This window comes from Phyllobates terribilis, unplaced genomic scaffold (genome assembly GCF_046119375.1).
Source record: "Phyllobates terribilis strain yellow unplaced genomic scaffold, ASM4611937v1 Scaffold_3__8_contigs__length_932513732, whole genome shotgun sequence".
Classification (NCBI taxonomy): domain Eukaryota; kingdom Metazoa; phylum Chordata; class Amphibia; order Anura; family Dendrobatidae; genus Phyllobates; species Phyllobates terribilis.
In genome coordinates, this window is record NW_027362763.1 from 70,167,093 (window position 1) to 70,181,070 (window position 13,978).

The 13,978-nt window shown below is 47.7% G+C and overlaps 1 protein-coding gene across 1 annotated transcript in view; it reads right to left on the reverse strand.

Moving 5' to 3' along the window:
* The window catches only part of LOC141258837 (cytochrome P450 2K1-like), a 68,059-nt gene that overhangs the window by 42,224 nt on the left and 11,857 nt on the right, over nt 1-13,978 (reverse strand). The gene's annotated exons all lie outside the window — the stretch shown is intronic.

Below are 13,978 nucleotides of genomic sequence, written 5' to 3' on the forward strand. Positions count from 1 at the left end.
TTCTCCTGCGCATGCGGTGAGTGCAGGAGAATTTTCCCACACTGTCAGTGACGTGCATGAGGTGAACTCATGTCCAATGAACTCAGCTCACCTCATGCACGTCTCTGACAGCGTGGGAAAATTCTCAGCGCTCAGCGCTTGAGCAGGAGAATTCTCCCATGATGGGATGGCATTGAGATGACAGGCTGGATCACAGCTGAGCGCTGCCATCCAGCTTGTCATCCTTCAGAGACACTGCAGAGCGCAAGCATGCCTGCGCTCTGCAGTGTCTATGAATGATGGAATGCTGTATGGCAGCGCTCAGCTGTGATCCAGCCTGTCATCTCAATGCCATCCCACCATGGGAGAATTCTACTGCTCAAGCGCTGAGCGCTGAGAATATTCCCACGCTGTCAGTGACGTGCATGAGGTGAGCTGAGTTCATTGGACATGAACTCAGCTAATCTGGATGCCATCACAGCCAGACACTGAGGAGCGCAAGCATGCCTGCACTTCTCAGTCTCTGTGGCATGGCAAGCTGGATGGCAGCGTTCTGCTGCGGTCCAGCCTGTCATGTGAATGTAGCAGAGCTGAAGCTGTCGTGGGAACCATGGAAAGATAAGTATGATGTTGCTTTATTATTTTACTTTTATTGCAGGAGATCGTTGGCTTCAGCTGGAATGGGCGTGATGGTAAGTATGGTTTAATTTAGAACAATAAAGAATTGTGTCTTTATTTCAATTAAAGGACTTTATTGTGGGTGTTTGTATTTTTTTTGTAACTTTGACTATGGGGTTAGTAATGGGGGTGTCTTATAGACGCCTCTCCATTACTAACCTGGGCTTGATGTCAGCTGGCATTATAAGCTGACATCAACCCCAACCATATTACCCCACTGCCACCGCTACAGGGCAGTGGGAAGAGTGAGGCAAAGTGCCAGAATTGGCGCATCCTATGGATGCACCATTTCTGGGGCGGCTGATGGCTGGTGTTTCTAGCCTGGGAGGGGGCCAATATTCATGGCACCCTTCCTGGGCTATTAATATCAGCCCCAAGCTGTCTGCCTAGCTTTTTCTAGCTATTAAAATAGGGGGGACCCCACGTCATTTTTTTGGGGTCCCCCATTTTAATAACTAGTAAAGGCTAGGTATTTAGCTGGGGGCTGATATTAGTAGCCTGGGAAGCTCCGTGGGTATTACCCCCTTCCCAGGCTTCAAACATCTGCCCCAGCCGTCTGCTTAACCGCCACTAGAGACTAAAATTACGGGGAACCCCACGCCAATTTTTTTTTTAATAAATCCTTTATTTTAACACTAAATGACAAGTACAGTAATCAACACTATCACTGTACTTCTTATATATGTGACTGACATGTTTCTATCTATCTAATCTATGTGTGATGCTCTATTCTTTCTGTTATAAATTGTCAGGAACCGATGCTGAATTGCTGGCGGGCTTTTTTAAAGAGACGGTGCATGAATACACTAATATTTTTTTTAATAAATCCTTTACACTAAATGACAAGTACAGTAACCAACACTGTCACTGTACTTCTTATATATGTGACTGACATGTTTCTATCTATCTTATCTATGTGTGATACTCTATTCTTTCGGTTCTAAATTGTCGGGTACCGGTGTATGCCGCTGCTGAATTGCCGGCTTTTCAAGTTTCACTGTGAGCACTGTTCCCATCGATTTGGGCAATCACTGTAATGCCACAACCACCATGGATGTGGCATTACAGTGAGTGGCAGACAATCCCTGCATGATTGGTGCCCTAAATAGCGCCAGACATGCAGAACACGCTCTTGATGCATGAACAGTTATCGAACATAACCTCGAACAGCCAAATTTTTTGCAAATCGTTTGCGTTCGTCGAACGGCTCGAACACCGCCCAAAACAGTTCGAATTTGAGATTGGCGAACAGTTCTAGTTGAACACCGCTCATCTCTACTCATCATCCCTTCGGGCCTCAGCAGCAACGCTGGCATCCAGGACAGAGGCCGTCCCAGTAGCCCGGGGCTCATCTCGCTCCCTCTCCTGTCTGCGCTTGTCTAGACGCCTCACCTGGGCAGGCGTCTTTTTATTGCTTTTCTTCCCTGGCCCCTCAGCTCCCCCACCCCTGCTAGTCCCCTCCCCAGCAGAATCTGCCTCATGGCTTTCTCCCACTGGGGTCTCGACTGCATTAGCGAAGGAACGAGGGCAACGGCTGAATGGGTGACCTAACTCACCACACAGGTGGCACCTTATCTCCACACAAGAGGCAGCAAGATGGCTGACACCACCATACAACACACATTTCTGCACAGTGAAGTTTGCACTGAAGTGCGTGGAGTCGCCGCACCTGTGACAGAGCTCCGGTTGTCCCTGGTAGAAGACCAGCATACGATCCCTGCCCAGGAAGGCAGATGATGGAATGTGGGCACCCGTGCCACCTGAATGCTTAAGTTTTACCATAAACGTCCAGGCCCCTGACCAGATACCAAACTCGTCGCGGTTTTTCTTTGGCATCTCCACCATATCTCCATACCGACCAAGTCATGTCATGATGTCATAACAAGAAAGCGACTTGTTATGATTCATCGCGGTCACCTTCTTTATCTGATTTTGGCGAGACACTGCCTGAACGGCAAAGTCTCGCCAGTCGGGGGTGACACTGGCATAACTCTAAACAGGTGTTGCCACCACCGGAGGGGGCAACCGGACGAGTGACTACATCAGTCCCAACAGCATCACCATTACCCACCTCCATCTCACCCTCCACCAAACCAGCAACCACACCACTAGACAATGAATTGGACTCATTCCCATCCACCAACACATTCATTCCTGCTGGGCCAGTAATAATGGTGGATGACATTTTGACCTCAGCATCATCAGGCACAAGGGGCACAGTCACCTCCATAGAACTGGAGGCAACCTCACCCCTGGTCTTATGTGTGCCCTCCACATCATCAGTAGGTAATTTCCGCTGTTTTGTATTTACAGCGATGCGCCGTTGATCTTTAGCTGTTGTGAGGCGCCGCTGATCTTTAGCATCAGGAAGATCCAGCGGCGCCAACACAAATTAACATTTTGGTGGGAGGACCAGAACGCTCAGCCCCGACAGCCCATCACACTGCCGCTGCTCCCCAAGTAAGAGATCAGCGACAACAGCATTCAAAGGCGCCGAGGCTACAGGAGCTGACCCTGACACCGGGCTGCTCCCCCCTCCAACTGAGGAGCACACCACAGCATCGTGGCCTGACCGAACGCCCACCGCCGGGCCTCCCTCACTGTCCAGCCTCTCAGCTGATGCACTTTCTGCTGCATCCCCGCTACTACAAGCAGAGACGGAGCTCTGCGCTTCACTACCACGCTGTGTAATCTCCCCGTGCCTTTGCACTGGATCCACAGCAGAACACAGGCTTGGCTGGGCAGCGGGGCTTATACAGCGAGCTGAGCCAGCTGCCGACTCAGGGGGTACAGAGAGGGGGGCATATACGTATCTTACTGCTTCCTGCAGCTTTGGCTTGGTCTTCTTAGCCTTTTTGTGGCCCCCAGGCACCTCTTCTGGTAGATCGTCACCAAGAAGGAAGTTTTGGAGGCACACTGGGGACTTCAGGAGCTTTATTTCTGCCATTGGTGAACCTCCCTGGCTGCTGCTTTCACTGTCCTCCCCAGAGCCGGCAGAACTGCGACCGGATGTCATTGTCGCCTGTCCTGCAGGGAGCTCACTGCTCGTGGCCTGCGGGTGAATTTGCAGGCTGCCAGGTGGGGCTTTCTGCTGATCATCATCACTCTCATCATCCACCTGGCTCTCAGGCTGCAACCCCATCTGCCTTTGCTCTCTGTTATCAGCCATTTCTCTGAATCGGTCTTCATTTATCAGTTTTTCCTTAAAAGGACCACTCTGCTCTCTGATGGTAACTTTCCTTAGTTCCAGCACATTAATTTCACTGGTGACCCTCTTTACCTCCGCCTGGAGCTTTGCCTTCTTCAGTTTGGAGGCACCTGCAGCTTTGGTGCTTCTGCAACGCAGCTCCTCCCAGAGCCTCCTGACGAGCTTACTTGCGTCTTCATACTCACGGAGGTGGCTCATGACTCGGGAGTCATAGGTGGACACAGACTCCCGGGGACTTTGAGTAGCCCAACTTTCCTCAGTGAGGTCAGCCTCACCTCCGTGAGCACTCAGCTTTCCTCCAGAAGGAGCGTCTTCATGCATGCTGTCAGGCCTTGAGGCTTCTAGGAGTCTCCACAGTCCCGGGGGGAGTAGGAGCCACATTGCTGCGACTCCTGTTGGAGCGTCTCACCCCCGAGTCCTCCGATGTGCAGGCCAGTTGCTGGTTTCTCCTGCTCCCTGCCGGCAGGGTTCGGGAAGCAGAAGCCTGGGACTTGGCTCCATCACTCATCCCTGGAAACCCACTCCCTCCCTGGGTAGGAGAGAGAGTAGATCCACAGGTGGATGGAGAGGTGTGGGTTCTCAGAGCTCTGGAGCACACAGCAGGATCTGCAGCTGCTACACCCACAATCACCAGAGTGAGCAACAGCTGATCAGAGCTGCACTCACTATTCTGCTATTTCATAGCTTGGACATCAGACCCTGTACAATAATTTAATTGGAGAAGGGGCCATGAGAACTGGGCTCCAGCACCAATGGGAAAATGTTAAAACTGACAGCTATGAATAGGGTTGTTAACTAGTAATGAGCGAGTATACTCGCAAGTACTCGGTACTCGCCCGAGCATCTCAGTACTCGAGATGCTCGGAGCTCTCCAAATACTTGCGAGATGCTCGGGCGGATGCTTGGGTCCCCTCTCTGCATGTTTGTCATTCTTTAGAGCGCCAATCATGCAGGGATTGCCTGCCACTTATTGTAATGCCGCAGTTATGGTGGTTGTGGCATTACAGTGATTGGCTGACTGCACAGCGTCATCAGGTTTATATCAGACCTGGCGCCGCTGTGAGAGTGTGAACTGTGATAGCAGCAGGAGAGCATTAGGACCCTGTGAGTTTTGTCTGACTGAGCTCAGATCAGGGGCAGATCAGGAGACCCTGTGTGTTCTGAGGGTGTCTGCTGTGTGAGACGCTGGACGGGGAGTCTGAGGAGAACTGTGAGGACTGAATTCCAACAAGACTCTCTCTCTACAAGCTTTCCTGTGGGGGTTGTTAACCCCTGGCCCTGATAAAGCTGTGTTCCTGCTTAAGAATGAGTGTTGAGCTGGGGAAAGCTGTGTGGCTCTTTGGAGTTTTGTAGAAGTCCATGCGGAGTGGACTAGAGACTTTGTGCTGAATGAGCCAAGTGTCGAGTGAGAGGGAAAGAGACTGAGGATATCATCTCTGTGACGGAGCACGTGGTCGGTGGTCTGGAAAACAGTGAGTGACAGAGAGGAGAGAAGGGGTCCGGTGCCATTCACATTGAGCAGATACTGACAAGTCTGGTGAAGAGTTCTTCCCATACCTTAACCTGAGGCTACAGGACTAAAGTCCCCAGCGTGTGGGCTCGGCATCGGCCGACTAGACAAGGAACCTTTGCTGTTTTTGTAAACGTTACTTTTTATTTGGGGCCAAAGTTTTCCGGGACTAGCTGCAGCCACCGCGATTCACAGGCCTGTGATAGACCACATCTGAGGTTAACGGTACTGTAACTTTAAGATGCCCGGGTATCCCTATATTAGGGGTATAAGAGCAATTGGTATAGTTTCATGCATTGCTATTGTTAATAGTGGAAGAATTGTACTCAGTGTGCCATCTCAGGGGTCCCTATAGAACACCCAAACTAGACTGACACAGTGTTTAGGTAAAATTGTTCCAGATCTTTAGAATAATTCACATAAGCTGGAAACCTTGAGATTGGCACATTGATTTCAGCTTCTGCTGATTGTGTGTAGTTAGTAGAGACAGTGTCCCAGATAGAACCTGAGACTGATTCATGCAATACTGAATTTTAGTCTAATCCCTGTTTTAGTAAAGAAAGTGTTGTTTATTTCTGTCTCTGTCTCAGTTTGTGACTCACTGGATCTCTCTCGGACCTCCGGTCATTACACAGCCATACTTGTCACAGTCACTCCGGAATCAGACAGTGTAGGGAGAGGCGCTGCTGAGCTAGGGAGAGATTTGCTTGTTTCTAGTTAGTGTAGGTTTACCAAACTATATTGAAGACTCATATCCATCTCAACAAACAGTCCTTCTGAGGACTAATCCATCTGCAGAGATATCAGGCAGGCAGTGTATATAGGCAGGCAGGGTATATAGCAGACTGCAGTGCACATAGCACAAGAGGCTCCATTCTAGTTCTGCCTTCTGCTGCAGTTAGATATTTCTAGACAGAGGCCCAGGTCTCAGGGGCCAGGAATAATTTTTTTTGGAACTTAATCCTCATTATTTGCTAAAAAAGCAATCCAGAGAAGACAGTTTTTCTGTGCCATTTGCTTGTTGGCACTGCAGAATACAGCCAGGTCCTTTCCATATTACAGCACTAAAAATCCAGCTATTTAAAACTGTGGTTTGTCTGTCACACGGATCACATATAATGGCACTGAAAATACTGCCATTTTTGGCTTCCATTAAAAAAATGTTTTCAGTGTGTCAGCTAAGTTTTTGCCACCGGTTTGTTGTTCAAAATAGTTACCTACAGGCCAGGTATTTAAAACTGTGGTTTCTCCATCACACGGATTACATATAACTTCGCTCCAAATTCAGCCATTTCTAGTTAGCGTGGAAGATATTGTCCTCCATTTAAAATGGGCAAGGCGCATGGCAAGGGATGGGGAACTGGATGGTGATGGTGATGGTGCATGCAGATGCCGAGGCCGTGGGCAAGCTGAAATTGTGCCACAACTAACACCCACATCTTCTCGCCCAACCTTCCTGTCCCAGTTTCTAGGGGACCGCAGCAAACCACTATTGAACCCAGAGCAGTGTCAAAAGGTTGTTGGTTGGATAGCAGATAATGCTTCCAGTCACTTAGCCACCACCACCAGCACAACCCTGTCTTCCACACGGTCAAGTCTCAGTAGCCGTGAGTCTGGACCACATATTACTCACACTGATCCTCTTTCCTCCCACCATGCCGAGTGCCCGGAGACAACTGATCCCACACTTTGACACTCTGAAGAGCTGTTAACTTTTCCATTTATAGATTCGGACCTTTTGCCCGGTCCACTTGAAGCGGGGCAAGAGCAGATCGTATGTAGCGATGCCCAAATATTTGAGCAGCCACGGTCACACAAAGGCGACGGTGGGAAAGTGTCACAAGAGGTGGACGATGATGAGACACAATTGCCAGAAAGTCAGGAGGAGGACCAGGGTGCTGAATTGGGAGACGAGGTGGAGGATGATATATTAACTGACCCAACTTGGCAGGAGGACATGCAGAGCGAGGACAGCAGCACACAGGGGGAGGGAGGCAGAGCACCCCAACAGGCAGGAAGAAGCAGTGTGGTGGCCGCAGACAGAAGGCAGGCAATCATTCCCCGTAACACCAATACGAAGGAAGTTGCAAGTACAACTGTTAGGTCTTCCCGAGTCTGGTTGTTTTTTAAAGACTCTGCCGATAACCCCAAAATGGCCATTTGTACCACCTGCCAGGCCAGCATTCGCAGGGGTAGCAAAACTAGCAGCCTGACCACCACCACCATGATCAGGCACATGGCAGCAAAGAACCTGACTTTGTGGGCTTAACACCAGGGTTCAGGAACAGTGTCTGCAGGTGGCACCATTGCTTCTTCTGCTGTTGTGCATGCAAGCCAATCCCCTGTCCATGGTGCATGCGAAGATGCCTCCTGCCCTGCACCTGTCGTTGCACACTCTCAAGTAGCAACATCAGAAAGCACGTCCACGTCCTTGTCCCAGCACAGCATTCAGTTGTCCATACCCCAGTCATTGGAACGCAAGCGCAAATATGCAGCCAATGCCCCACAGGCCACACCACTAAATTCCCACACTTCACGACTGCTTGCGCTCGAAATGTTGCCTTTTAGGCTCGTGGAGACGGAAGCATTCCGCAACCTTATGGTAGCGGCCGTCCCTCGGTAGTCGGTCCCCAGACGCCACTATTTCTCCCGGTGTGCCGTCCCCGCATTACACTAGCACGAGTCCCAAAACATTAGCCGTGCCCTCAACAACGCAGTTACCGGGAAAGCCCACCTAACCATGGACACGTGGACAAGTGCTTGTGGGCAGGGACGGTACATCTCGCTGACGGCACACTAGGTTAACATAGTGGAAGCCGGAATTCAGTCGGACCTTGGGACGGAACACGTACTCCGGACGCCAAGGATTGCGGGCAGTAGGTCAATCAAGGTTGCCCCCACAGTCTACAGCTCTTGCACCTCAGCCTCCTCCTCCTCTGCAGCCTCCATCTCCGAAATGACCACAACAGTCACAAGCTGGAAGCACTGCATTACTGCCTTGGCCAAGCGGCAACAGGCTGTGCTGAAGCTAATATGCTTAGGTGACAAACCGTACAATGCTGAAGAGTTGTGGACAGCTCTGAAAGAGCAGGCAGATCTGTGGCTCACACCGCTGAACCTACAGCCAGGCATGGTCATGTGTGACAATGGCCGGAACCTGGAGCCGGCTCTGAGGAGAAGCGAGCTCAAATACTACCCGGAGCTGCCAGATCTGCTTGTTAAAGTACGCCGCCTGTGTGCCCATTTTAGAAAGTTACCTACAGCTTCCACCTCCCTTGCCATGATTCAGCAGCGTTTGTAGCTTCTGGCTCACAGAATGGTGTGTGATGTCCCCATGCGTTGGAACTCTACACTGCAGATGTTGGGAAGGATTTATGAGCAGAAGAGGGCAGTTGTTGAGTAACAGCATCACAAGGCCTTCGGTAATCAGTTCAGATTCCACACATAAGACCTCAGGAGTAGACATTGATGTCAGACATATGTATCATCCCCCAAAACTTTCAGGACTCCATCAAGATGGTGAGCGGTGATGATGCCGTAATTAGCGTCACCATCCTGCTTCTCTGTCTTCTGAATTGCTCTCTGCTCACAATCAAAGAGGATGCATTGCAGGAGGAGCATGATGAGATGGAGCAAGGAACCATTCAGGGTGATTACACACAGCCCAGCCTCATCTCATCCCAACGTGGATTGGGTGACAATGAGGAAAAGGAGGAGGAGGAGAAACCACAGTAGCTGGTTTCATGTGCTATAGATGGTATTACCTGCACAGCTGTCATACCGTCTGTTCAGCGTGGATGGCCAGACGACAGAGAAGAGGAGGAGGAGGAGTAGTAGAGCATGGTCAGTCATCCTCTTGGTGAGGACACGGAAGGCTTGCCTGTTAGCAGTCTGGCAAGCATGACTGAGTTTATTTTACGCTGCCTTTCCCATGACTCTCGCGTTGACAAAATTTTGGGTAACAGTCATTACTGGTTAGTGACACGTCTAGACCCACGCTACAAGGAGAACTTTATATCTCTTATTCCTGGGTGGACAGGTCTACAAAAATGGGGCTGCACCAGAAGGCCCTTGTTTTGGAACTATTAAAAAAATTCTCATCTGAAAACGCTGGCGGCAGAGGTCACAGTTCGTTGGACAACCAAGGAGTACAGGTGAGAGAGACACAACTTCAATCCAGCAGAGGCAGGGGAACACTGTCAAAGTTCTGGGATAATTTTCTCAGCCCCTCCCATCACAAAAGCCCTGAGGGTCAGGGCACTCTGACAAGGAGTGCAAAGTTTGGCAAGATGCTGAGGGAGTACCAACGTCCTCCGTGATTCCTCTGTGCCTTATAATTTTTGGGTATTCACGCTGGATACGTGGAATGAACTGCCTCTCTATGCCTTGGAGGTCGTGGCCTGCCCTTCCGCCAGCATTTAATCTGAGCGGATTTTTATTACCACTGGTGGAATTAAAACTGATAAGCGCATCCGCCTGTCAACTGAAAATGCTGACAGGCTGACTGTTATAAAAATGAACTAGGGCTGGATTGGGCCAGACTTCTCAACACCACTGAATGATAGCAGCGTAGCATAAACTCAAATCCAGTGTCTTTTTCTGGGAGGTGTATTCCCATTCACCTCTTCACACCCACACATGGGTATACTCTTCCTGATTTTGCCTATTTGCTCTTGTCCTTCTCCTTCTACTCATCCTCATCCTTTACCACAATATCACCAGGGTGACAGTGGTCCGTGATGCAACATCCACATAATTTTTTTAAAGGGTGTTTATGATGCCCGCAAAAAAAAAAAATTATACAGTATGTTCATGTATACCTCCCAGGGGTAAATGTTTGTCAGCCCATACACTTAGTGCATGGACATTACAAGTATAGGTGACCAGCTCCTTTCTAATGGGATCATTTTTTATGAGGCCCTCCTCCACGTCTCTTCCAAGGGGCTTTGGAATGCCTCCCAATTTTTGACAACCCTTGCATTCACTGCATAGGCAAACACAATGGGAGACCCACTTTGTAATAATGGGAACATTTTTTTTCAGTAGGCTCTCCTCTACCTCTCTTCCAAGGGGCATTGGAGTGCCTGCAATTTTTTGGCAACCCTTGCATTCACTGCATAGGCAAACACAATGGGAGACCCACTTTCTAATAATGGGAACATTGTTTCAGGACGCCCTCCTCTAAGCCTCTTCAAAGAAGTATTGTGTGAGTCCAAATTTTCAAAGTGGTATTGGGGTGCGTCCAATTTTGGGCAGCCCTGCCACTCACTGCATATGCAATGACAGTATGGAAGACCCACTCTTTATTAATGGGAACAATAAAACATAGCCGGCTGATGACTCTCTAAGAATAGTGAAGGCCGACTGCTGGCCCTTTAAGAATAGTAAAGGTTGCCTGATGACCCTATAAAAATAGGCTTTGTGACTTTCGGAGTCGCTCCTTCATAAATGAAACATGATGTGTCTGATGATGTGTCACACACCACATGGCCAGATAAGGTTGTAAAATATTAAAATGACATTTCCTGGTGAATGCATTTGTCATGGTTGAAAGCAATGCAAAAGTGCAAAAATGCATCAAAAACGCTACGTGTGAACATAGCCCAAGGTGTGGAGGAGCATTTTTGTTTTTGGTTATTTATTTTGCTTTATAAACAAGTCATTACCCTGGAAATGATGTTCCTTAACATGTTTCTCAGGAAAATCCATTTTGGTTTTGTTTTTGTATGTTTTTTGTGAGTCCATAAAAGTGGTGTAATACCTCTGACAACGTTGTTGACAGCAGTGACCTGGGAGTCAGAAATGCTTCCATGGGTCTTCTCCATGCTGTTCCCATGTCATTTGAGCACTGTTCCCATAGATTTGGGCAATTTTTAGGCCCTCTGCAGACCGCCGGGGGAACCGTCTGAAAAATGCTCGAGTTTCCCATAGACTTACATTGGGCTCGTTGCTCGGGTCGAGCACCCGAGTATTCCAATTTGCTCAACCCGAGCATCGAGCACTCGAGCATTTTAGTGCTCGCCCATCACTATTGTTAATCTGATATGCATAAGCTTGCAGATCCTTAATCCTTTTGCTTTTTCTCACCATGTTTTTATTTGCACAGTAAAGTTATGTCTTAACATTTTCCCATTGGTGCTGGAGCCCAGTCCTCGTGGACCTTTCCTCCATTTCTGACCTGGATCCCAGCCTGTTATGCTCCTACACTGCTCACACCACACCCAGACTTAACAAAGTCTACAAGGTTCTTATGTGAGTTCAACTGGTTTCCACACTGAGTTGTTCTCCCTGGAAGGTGATTACTTTTTTTTCCTTCCCTACAATAATTTAATAATGGATAATTTTATTGTCCTACTGCAAAAGAGGAGCACATTAAAGCAGTGAGCAGTATGTCTGTCAGCAAGCCCTCTGACTGTTCCCAATGACTATCAGTAGAATTGTGAATGCAGGTTGCAAGAAATGTTGTTGCTAATACTATTCCTTGTACAATTAAAAAAAAAGAAAACTATTTGCAGTAGAATTTCTTTATAAATTCCTGATGGTTTACAGAATCTTTGTTTTCTGTCAAGTACTTGCACTCTGTATCTCCATTCATTGTCTATAGCACTAAGGAACTGGGACTTGATGAACAGTACATGGCTATCATCGACGACCATGTAGACAACTTGAAAACCACAAAGTATTGCCTTATCGTTCTTACTTTGAATTTCTGGATATTTCATCATGAGCAGGAGACCCCATCTCAGTGTAGTTGAAGTGGTCTCCATTCCAGCAGTGAAAAGATTTTCCACAAGTGCAATCAAGTTCTCATCGTGGAACGCATAGAACACTGTGTGGAACGCATACACACGTCACTTCCGGTCACGTGACCGGTTTTTTCCTTACAGGACCTGAATAACGTCATTTGACGCTACTTCCGGTTTTCAGGTCCTATCCCAGAAGCTAGTAAAGCGCGTTCCCACACCACTACCACCAATGATTGGTTCCTATTACAACCTTTCACCCCTCCTATCCCCTATTTAAAGCCCCCTGGTGCCTTATCCTGCCACATGCTTCTGGACAAAAGGTGGATACCGCGTCCTGCGTCCTTTACAATTCAGGTACGCTTCCTACACTGGTCCCCTTATCCTTAATACTTATTGGGGCTTCATTTAATGTGCCCTTTTTCTTTCCCTTAGCATACAACTTCCTAGCGGGCTACTGCCTCTGGTTATTCATTTTCTCCTACGGGTATGTTTTTCTTTTTTCTTTTTTGGCTCCTACTATACTTAATGCCCCTATATCCCATAGATATTAATTTATTTACTCTTTCCTCTATACAGCCTACGGCACCGACCAGGCCATTACCTTTAAGTACCTACCGCAAGCAACGGGTACGTTTTTTTCATCCCCTGCCCTCACACTTTATGTGCTCTTCATTGTTCTTCATCCCATAGCACCTATCGGGGTATCTCTAACCTCATAGCCACCGATTATACTAAGTGTCATCACACATCTTACATTGTTCTAGACCTCTAAAAAAAATTTTTACAAAAAATTTTTTTTAGATGTGTTCCCTTAGTTGACAAATTTCTACAGACAGCGGCCCAAATGCATCACGCCTTTAATAAAACCGGTATGTCACTTTTTATTTTTCCCTTTCCCTCCTAACCTAGTTCTCCTTCCCATCCCCTTTCCCCAGATCCTCTACTATATTATTATTTTTTCCCGATGTTGTATTTTCTGTATGTACATTATCCATGACCAATTGAATTTTGATCTCATTCTGTCAAACCTATGTTATATGAATTGCATATTTCTATGTGGTACTCACTATTATTTTTTTGCTTTTGTAGTACACTGATGAAGGTCTATTGTGACCGAAACGTCTGTTTATTTGTTATTTACTACATTACTTTATTAAAAATCACTAAAAGAACTCATGAGTCTTCTGAGTGCCAGGTTGTTTTTCTGTATCTATACGGGCTTGTAACCCTACCTGGGCACCACCACCACTCCAGGAGTGCGGTAGTTTCTTTTTTATTTATTTATTTAATTGAAATAAAGACACAATTCTTTATTGTTCTAAATTAAACCATACTTACAATCACGCCCATTCCAGCTGAAGCCAACGATCTCCTGCAATAAAAGTAAAATAATAAAGCAACATCATCCTTACCTTTCCATGGTTCCCACGACAGCTTCAGCTCTGCTACATTCACATGACAGGCTGGACCGCAGAAGAACGCTGCCATCCAGCTTGCCATGCCGCAAGACTTACATTGGGCTCGTTGCTCGGGTCGAGCACCCGAGTATTCCAATTTGCTCAACCCGAGCATCGAGCACTCGAGCATTTTAGTGCTCGCCCATCACTATTGTTAATCTGATATGCATAAGCTTGCAGATCCTTAATCCTTTTGCTTTTTCTCACCATGTTTTTATTTGCACAGTAAAGTTATGTCTTAACATTTTCCCATTGGTGCTGGAGCCCAGTCCTCGTGGACCTTTCCTCCATTTCTGACCTGGATCCCAGCCTGTTATGCTCCTACACTGCTCACACCACACCCTGACTTAACAAAGTCTACAAGGTTCTTATGTGAGTTCAACTGGTTTCCACACTGAGT